Source organism: Coffea eugenioides, chromosome 6, assembly GCF_003713205.1.
Source record: "Coffea eugenioides isolate CCC68of chromosome 6, Ceug_1.0, whole genome shotgun sequence".
Classification (NCBI taxonomy): domain Eukaryota; kingdom Viridiplantae; phylum Streptophyta; class Magnoliopsida; order Gentianales; family Rubiaceae; genus Coffea; species Coffea eugenioides.
In genome coordinates, this window is record NC_040040.1 from 51415232 (window position 1) to 51423005 (window position 7774).

Here is a 7774-nt window from a genome sequence, read left to right on the forward strand (position 1 = left end):
TAATTTGCTATCCTAACACTCCTGATCCTGCGTTTGTATTTGGTTGGAGATTGAATGAGGTGGGATTACTATTTTAATGACCAAAAGCATCCCTTAATTTGTAAATTCTTTTTTTAAAAAATAATTTAATATAAAAAAATTAATATTTATAACTTTTATTAAAATAAAGTGGTTTGAAACTTTAGAATTATAAAGTAAATCAAGCATTTTGATATATAAAAATTTGTATTCATTCAAACTCAACCCATTTAGGTCCTTTTTTTTATTATAAAATAAATAATTTTATTAATCATCAGATCAAATTTGCAACAAGTGCAGAACTAATAAAAGATGGATGAAAGTTTCTCCATATACAATAATCTAAAAAATTAACAGCATACTTAGCAAGGGTTATGAGCAGGAAAATTAAACGACCTAGAAATCCATGAAACTTCCCAACACATGAAATCTTGACATAAGACAATGGTATTATTAATCAACAAACCATATGATGAATCGTCAGATTCCAAACGGTCCAGCATTTCGATGACTTTTTGTGAATCTCCTTCCAAAAAAACAATCTTATTGAAACCCAAACCATGTAGTAATTGAACAGCATGTTTGGCCGCATATGATTCAACTACATTTTGGTCAAATATCCCAAGAATTTTTTTGGAAAGGCTAGCAATGAAACTTCCTTTATCATCTCGGATAATAACACCAACGCCTGATGATTTATCATCCATAAACACAGCTCCATCAAAGTTTGCCTTAACAAAACTTGCATTGGGTCATATCCAAGGACCTATTGATAACCTTGATTGGAGAGGGGTAGGCATATTAAACTTGTCTTTGGAATTTGTTTCATGGAATTGATTTATGAATGCTATGGACAGGGAGACCAAGCTAAGAGGATCTCTATAGGGCCCATCAAAGATCGCTCCATTCCGATTATTCCATAAATTCCAAAGAATAATACCCACCAATTCCATCTCTTTGCTTGATAGTCGCAAAAGAAGGTTGGGAAGCCAAGATTTAATCTGATCAGGCGATTACAGTTGAACTTTCTAGCTTAAGAAACTAAGCGCTCACGATTGCACAGTTACATGACAAGTTAAGAAGGTATGATCAATAGCATCAACTGGAGCGAGACATAAAGGGCAAGAGGTATCTAAATGGAGCCCTTTAGTATTGAGTTTTGTGCTAGTTGGTAGTATATCTTTAAAATTTTGACCAAGTTTTTGAATCCAAATTTAAAATTCAATTAAACAATGGGTCAAGTTTTGGCTAAATTAGGGTTAAATCGATTAAAACTTAATTCATTTAAGTGCTTTAAATGAGCCGAACTCAAGATAATATCCAAAACTTTTCTTTGGACCGAACTTTGAACTTATTTTATGAGATAACTAATACCATCTCCCTCGTAAGATTATAGGTAGTATGTGTCATCCTATATATAAAGTGCAATCAAACATGAGACGAGACACGGGATAATTAATCCAATCATGTGCGAATCAAACGAATAAAAGGGTTTGTGTTCATTATAAATATTCTTGCACTGGAGTGGCTCCGTAGAATCAAGCGGTACCTGCGGCGCAATGAAATCGATGATATTAGTTAATTGGGTTTCAAAAATATAAATCAAAATTGATTTCGAATTCAATGCAAAATTGATAGGAACTGTTTTCACCAAAAATAAAAGAGTAAAATGTTGAAATTTTTTCTTATGAACTAATTTATTGACTTCCAAATTTCAGTAACTTTTAAAGTTGTGAACTAATATATTACACACGACATTCAAGTTTACATGTAAATTTTAACTATATTAATTACACTTTAAGTGACTTACTATAAGTATGAGCTGCTACTTACATGAGAATAGATATAATATAAGAATTAAACATTTTTTTTTTCAACAAACTTACAAATGGAATTGAGTTTCGCTAACTTAGTAGTTAGGAAAATCCTATACTAAACAAACGACATACAATTATTTAAGCGATAGAAACAAATTAATAAATAATCCAACTTCTTGATTTTTGAAATTTTCATATTTGTGTTTATCGTTTAGAAATGTCAACAAACTAATAGATGATTCACCTATTTGACTTTAGAGATTTTTATGTTTGTGTGCATAATCCACCTACTTACTTTTAGAGATTTTGATCTATGTGTTTTATCGTTTAGAAATATCGGGATTTATAATCGCTTTTTGTAGGTAAACTCTAATAATTAATATACAAACTCATTGAGTAGATGAATTCAAAATCGACGTGCACCAAATTGGAAAACCCTTTATCGGTTCTATACCTATTTCAAATTCAACAAATGCGATGTGCACTGACGGTATTGAGAACTTTTTTTCTTTTTTCTTTTTTCCCACCTTCCAAATTACAGCTGCGCAAAATTATTGGGTCCAAGATAAGTAACAAATACTAGCCCGAAACCTCATGTTTGCACCCACGCAATATTGGGTACTGGGCCACGCAATATTTAGAGGTTTAGTCGCCCTGTTTAGCCCAGATTCAGCAGGAAGAAACCCTAATGAATCGGCTAATAGGAGCGAGCGCAGACCGGGCGAGCGGAGTCGTGGGATGAATCGCCTATTTAGCAACCACCACCACCAGCAGCAACACAGCGGCAGGAATCAAGAATCTCTAAATCCGCTCGACGTCGTTCCCTAGCTCTGTCTTTCTTCTCTTCCACCCTACCTTTCTTTGCCTTGAAAGAGTTAGTTTCAGACTCGAACGAGTTTGAAGAAAGGCAAAGTTTGGGTAGAAAAAAGACGCTTAATTTTGTGCGAGTTGTTGTCAAAATCTCTTAGATTTTGTTTTATTTTCTCTCTTTTGGTATCAGAACTTGACACCATTCGGTTTGATGCAGTAGAATGGATAGAAAGGTGCAACGCCGGAAAAGTTTTAATGGGTGTTTTTTCCTTTTTTTTTTCGGGGTTTCTGAAGCTGGTAAAGCGGCGTCTTGATCTGGAAAAATGAATAGATGCTTCTTGAGACCAGCGACATGAAACCCGTCGATCATCTGACCAAGCGGGCTGTCTTCCTATCATTGGTCTCGCTTTTGTCTCGATCTGATACATTTTTCTCTCGTTTCAAATCCCTCCCCAAACCCCGTCTTCTATTTTCCTACTAATTATGCAGATCATTAGTAACAATCTGCTGGCATTTTTTTTCCCAATGGTAAAGAGTACCACAATAATCTGTTTTGTGGGGGGCAGATGATGAACAAAACTTTGTATTTTGGGCTGACTTAAATGGATGATGCTCCAAATTCGAGCTTTTTAAAACTGATGCCTCCTAGTTCCAGGCTTTTCCAATCCCAAATCCCTGCTACATATTCTTTTGTTTTCTTTTTGGGGGGTTGTTATTTTGCATTCAAGATTTTCCACCTGCTACTCTTTTTTTTAAATTTAATGTTAAAAAAATTGGGATATTAATGTTTTATATCAAAAAAATAAAATAAAATTTAATGTTGAAAATGCCTTTTTGGGGTAGATCCCTATTTTTTTTTTTTTCGAAACGATATTTGATTATATTACTTTCAAAAAATATACAAGTGCGAGCAAATGCTCGAATTGACTCTACAGCCAGTGTACTTAATACTGAGGAAACACCAAGTCCTCATCAATTGTGATGCCTAAGGCATACATGCTATTGGATTATTAGGAATGGTATATGGACCTTTTTTGCTCCTGGCTGCAATTGGAGATTCATCTCATGGGAAGGGTTAATTGCACATCAAGTCGAGCAATCAATCATAGCGTGTCATTCCCAAAGTTTTTAACATTGGGAATGTTCACGTCGATGGTTTAGGTGTGTAATATTCCTTCCGTCCCATTCTTGTAGGTCAAGTTTTTTTTTTAAACATAATTTTAAAAAAGTAATTAATTTTGTTGAAAAAAATAAATTTATGTGATTTTTTTTAAAATATCATTACGATAAATAGAGTAATTTTATATTAATTATTCATGAAAACTTGAATTGACGATTTATGAAAAATTGAATTGATAGTCAAAAAATAATTTACATTAAATAAGATAATTTATACTAATAATAATCTAAATTGAATAAGAGTATTTTAAAGAAATTAAAAGATAATTATATTCGACCAAGCTCTGGCCCAATTACCAAAATGTCAAGAAATAATTATGCGAGGCACAAATTTGCATCCGGAAATTATTGATTTTTCCTTTTTTTTTTTTCAATTTGGTAAAATCTGATGATTGTGCTCTCTATTAGTACTAGCTGGCGTCTTCTTCAAATCAATTACACCACCCATTTATGACTTTTTTTTAAAAAAAAAAAATGAGTTGGGAGGGCTATGAGCCAGATGGAGGCCAAGCGAAGGCTGTATTTAAGGCGAAAACTAACCCAGAACCACCACGTATGTTTGTTCCTCGTCAAATAAAATACTAACAATAACAATTACAGCAACATCAAAATTAATCCGTATGGGTTAAGTAATTTTGGGCTGTTTTTTAAAAAATTTTCTGTAATGGTGGTGTATATGAAAATTTGTTTTTATAGTTGTTTGTTGCATGTTTTTAAAATTTTTAAAATTAAAAAAAAATCACCCAACACGACCCACAACCACCAATCACCACCATATCATATCCCTCTCTCTTTTTCTCCTCCTCCTCATCCCTCTTCATCCTTCCCTTTCCTCCCAGACCCATTTTCACCCTCTACAAGCTTGGATTGCGATCAGCTTCTGCAAGGGAAGGAGAGGGTTTTGCAGGTGTAGAAGAAAGGAGGGGCAGAAAGGATGAGGGAAGAGGAAGAAAGGGATGAGGGGGAGGGTGCAATGGCATTGGCTGGTGGTAGTGGTGATATGTGGTAGGGAATAATGGTAGAAATTATTTTATTTTTAATTTCTTTAATTGTATTTGAGAATGTATGTATGAATTAGGTGTTTTTAGAATTATTTTTGGATTGTAAGTCCAAACCAAATGGAATAGACACACCATCAAGTTTAATCATTGAGAGGCTACCATCTCGTGGTGGTAGACGAGCTGAGTGGCTCGATTAAAATTGTTCACAAGTGTTTTTAGAATTATTTGCAAGTGTTTGTAGAATTTTTTTTGAAGTGTATTATTGCAACATTGTAGTTGAAAAACAATTTTGTGAGAAACGGTCCAAACCAAATGGAACATACACACTGTGAATTTTAATTGCTAAGAGGCTATCATCTCGAGGTGGTAGACGAATTGAGTAGCTTGATCAAAACACGAGTCGATCTTGAGCTACTCAAGTCGATTATCGAGTTGAACTTGAACATCTAAGTGCTCTACTCAAAAGCTCAAGGAAGCCAAAAATCATATTCTTAGAACAAAGTAATTTTGCACATGTAAGTATTAACTCCAAGGTAAGTATTAAAACATCACAACTAAACTTTACAACCATCCAATATTTCAAATAACTCATACTTATATGTACAACTAAATGGATCAAAATACAAAAGGAATCTTTCAAGTAAAATTTTGGGTCTTAGCTTAACTCTTGGTTACTCCTTATTATTGTCTTCTCCTCCTGAAAGGAAAACAAACTAATGAATTGAGCACAGCCTATTAAGGTTTCACAAACAAGCAATAATCATCAAATACTTAACACATAATCAAAATTAAATAAGAAAAGAATACTTCACTAAATAAAATAAAGAACACTTTACTGAACAATTACTTTTAAAAGGATATGGTACTCGCATTAGAGTCACTTCAATGTACTACACACTCCACCGAACTCATCCTTATAACCTCCAAAATAGTAAATATTTCTCTCACTTAAATGGTCATATCAGTTCGGTAATCTTCTACTCTATGATAATATTCGAGCATACCAAAACACTTATCAAAAACTACTATCCTATCCGACCAAACCTTTTTACTAGTTCGAATAGTCCATTGAACAAAGAATTTTGGGACCCAATTCAATCGGTACGATGAAGTACGTACACGACTTGCAGTCATGCATACTTACAATAATACTTGGTCAATTATCAACCTTCAATCTCAAACTAAATCGAGTGCGATAAAGTATATTCCCGATTTAGAAGGCGAGGAACAATTGAAAACACTTCCCAATAAAACACTAGCATAATCATATAACTAGCGTTTAAGTGGCACATAGGCAATTTAAACACACAAATGTAGATCACTCATCCAAAGTAGTTGAAAGTCACTTATCGGTACTCGGTCCCTCTTTCGATTCACCCTTGGCCCCTGAGATATTTGTAAATTTATTAGATTATTTGTTAAATTTTCTAAAGTACGTTAGAAATTTATATGCATGAGGACAAATGTATTCCAAGTTTTTTTTTCCTAATACCACAACAGATTCTAACTAATACTAACGTTTTATGGTGTAAAGGGTACAAATCCTCTTAAGGTGTATCGAGTAATTTGTTTATTAAAAGAAGCAATAAACATGTGAATCAATCAATAACAAAAGGAAAAATGTAACATGCTTTAATTTTTAAATAAGACATGAAATTTTCAAGCTCTCACAACCCTTACTTCTAAAGAAAATTGCATCATTTTAATTACTCATCTCCCTATAACCGTTCTAGGTCTACTGAATTAACTATCACTCACCTAACAAAAAACTATCATTTTTTTAAAATACTACGGCACTGTAATTATTTAAATTACTATTTTCAATAAAAATAATACTAATTATTTTTAATATCTTGTTATTAGTAGCACACACATTAGGTGCGCCTTAACCACTATGTATCTAAGTCACTTCTACTGAGTGTTTATTTGTATAATGTTAAGAAATATTGAATAATTTAGGAAATAGATTGATCACTTCTTTGTATTTTGTCACTTTTTTTTGGGTTAACATATACTGCTTCTTTTTAAGAATATAAAATCTGAGGCCCATAATGAGTGCTTCATATACTGCTTCTTTTTAAGAATACAAAATCTGAGGCCCATAATGAGTGCTCAAGCCCCGTTAGGCAAATGAAATCTGATACCAAACCCGTCTGTCGTATGCTAAATACAAGTAGCCCAACCTGCGTTACCAATTTATGGTAACTAATCCATCCGTTGGAGTTTATTGTTGGTATTCCGACCACACGAGCGAGCGAAAAATAGCCGTTTGGCGGCACCCAGCAGCCTATATATAGGGCTCGCGCTTGTCTTCTCACTTTCCAAAAGTTCAAAACAGAGAGCGGGGAGAGAGAGGGCAGAGAAATCAGAAAATTGGGGGACGAATTTGATTTTTGCTTAGAGAATTGCTTTCTTTTCCAGCGATGAAGAAAGATTTTTGAGGAGAAACGCTTTCAGATGAGTATTGTTTCTTTGTTTTTCCCTCCTTCTTGGGGATGAGATTCTTCAAGTTCCGTGCTTTCTTGTTGCATATAACTGATTTATCTTCTTCAAGTTCCCTGCTTTCTTGTTGCATATAACCGATTTATCTGTTATTTGCTTTCAATTATGACTTAAAGCCAAATTATGTGTGAATTTGTCCCTCTGCATGGGTTTGCATATAGTGGCTGAAGACCTTTATGGATTCTTGCTTCCAATTGAGTCCCGATGGTGTGGATTGTTGTTTCCTTTAATTTTTTTAGGCTGATTTTTACATGTTAGAAACTGAAGGTCTTAAGAATTTTTCTATCTGCCGCTATATTTTGTTGTATTTTAAGGGAGATCTAGACATTCTTTGTTTTATGTTGAAGCACTTTGAAAATCAAAAAATAAAGACAAAAATGAATCGAATACTAGTTATTTTTATAGAAGTTAAATGGCGTAAAATTGATTACCCGTTATTTGCACATG

At 33.6% G+C, this 7774-nt stretch overlaps 1 non-coding gene across 1 annotated transcript; it reads left to right on the plus strand.

The window, feature by feature from the left end:
- The first annotated feature begins 3205 nt into the window (after nucleotides 1–3205).
- LOC113776606 lies at nucleotides 3206–3290 on the plus strand. The gene has a single exon (XR_003469092.1). It is a non-coding gene; the product is annotated as a small nucleolar RNA SNORD36 (small nucleolar RNA).
- The last annotated feature ends 4484 nt before the right edge of the window (nucleotides 3291–7774 follow it).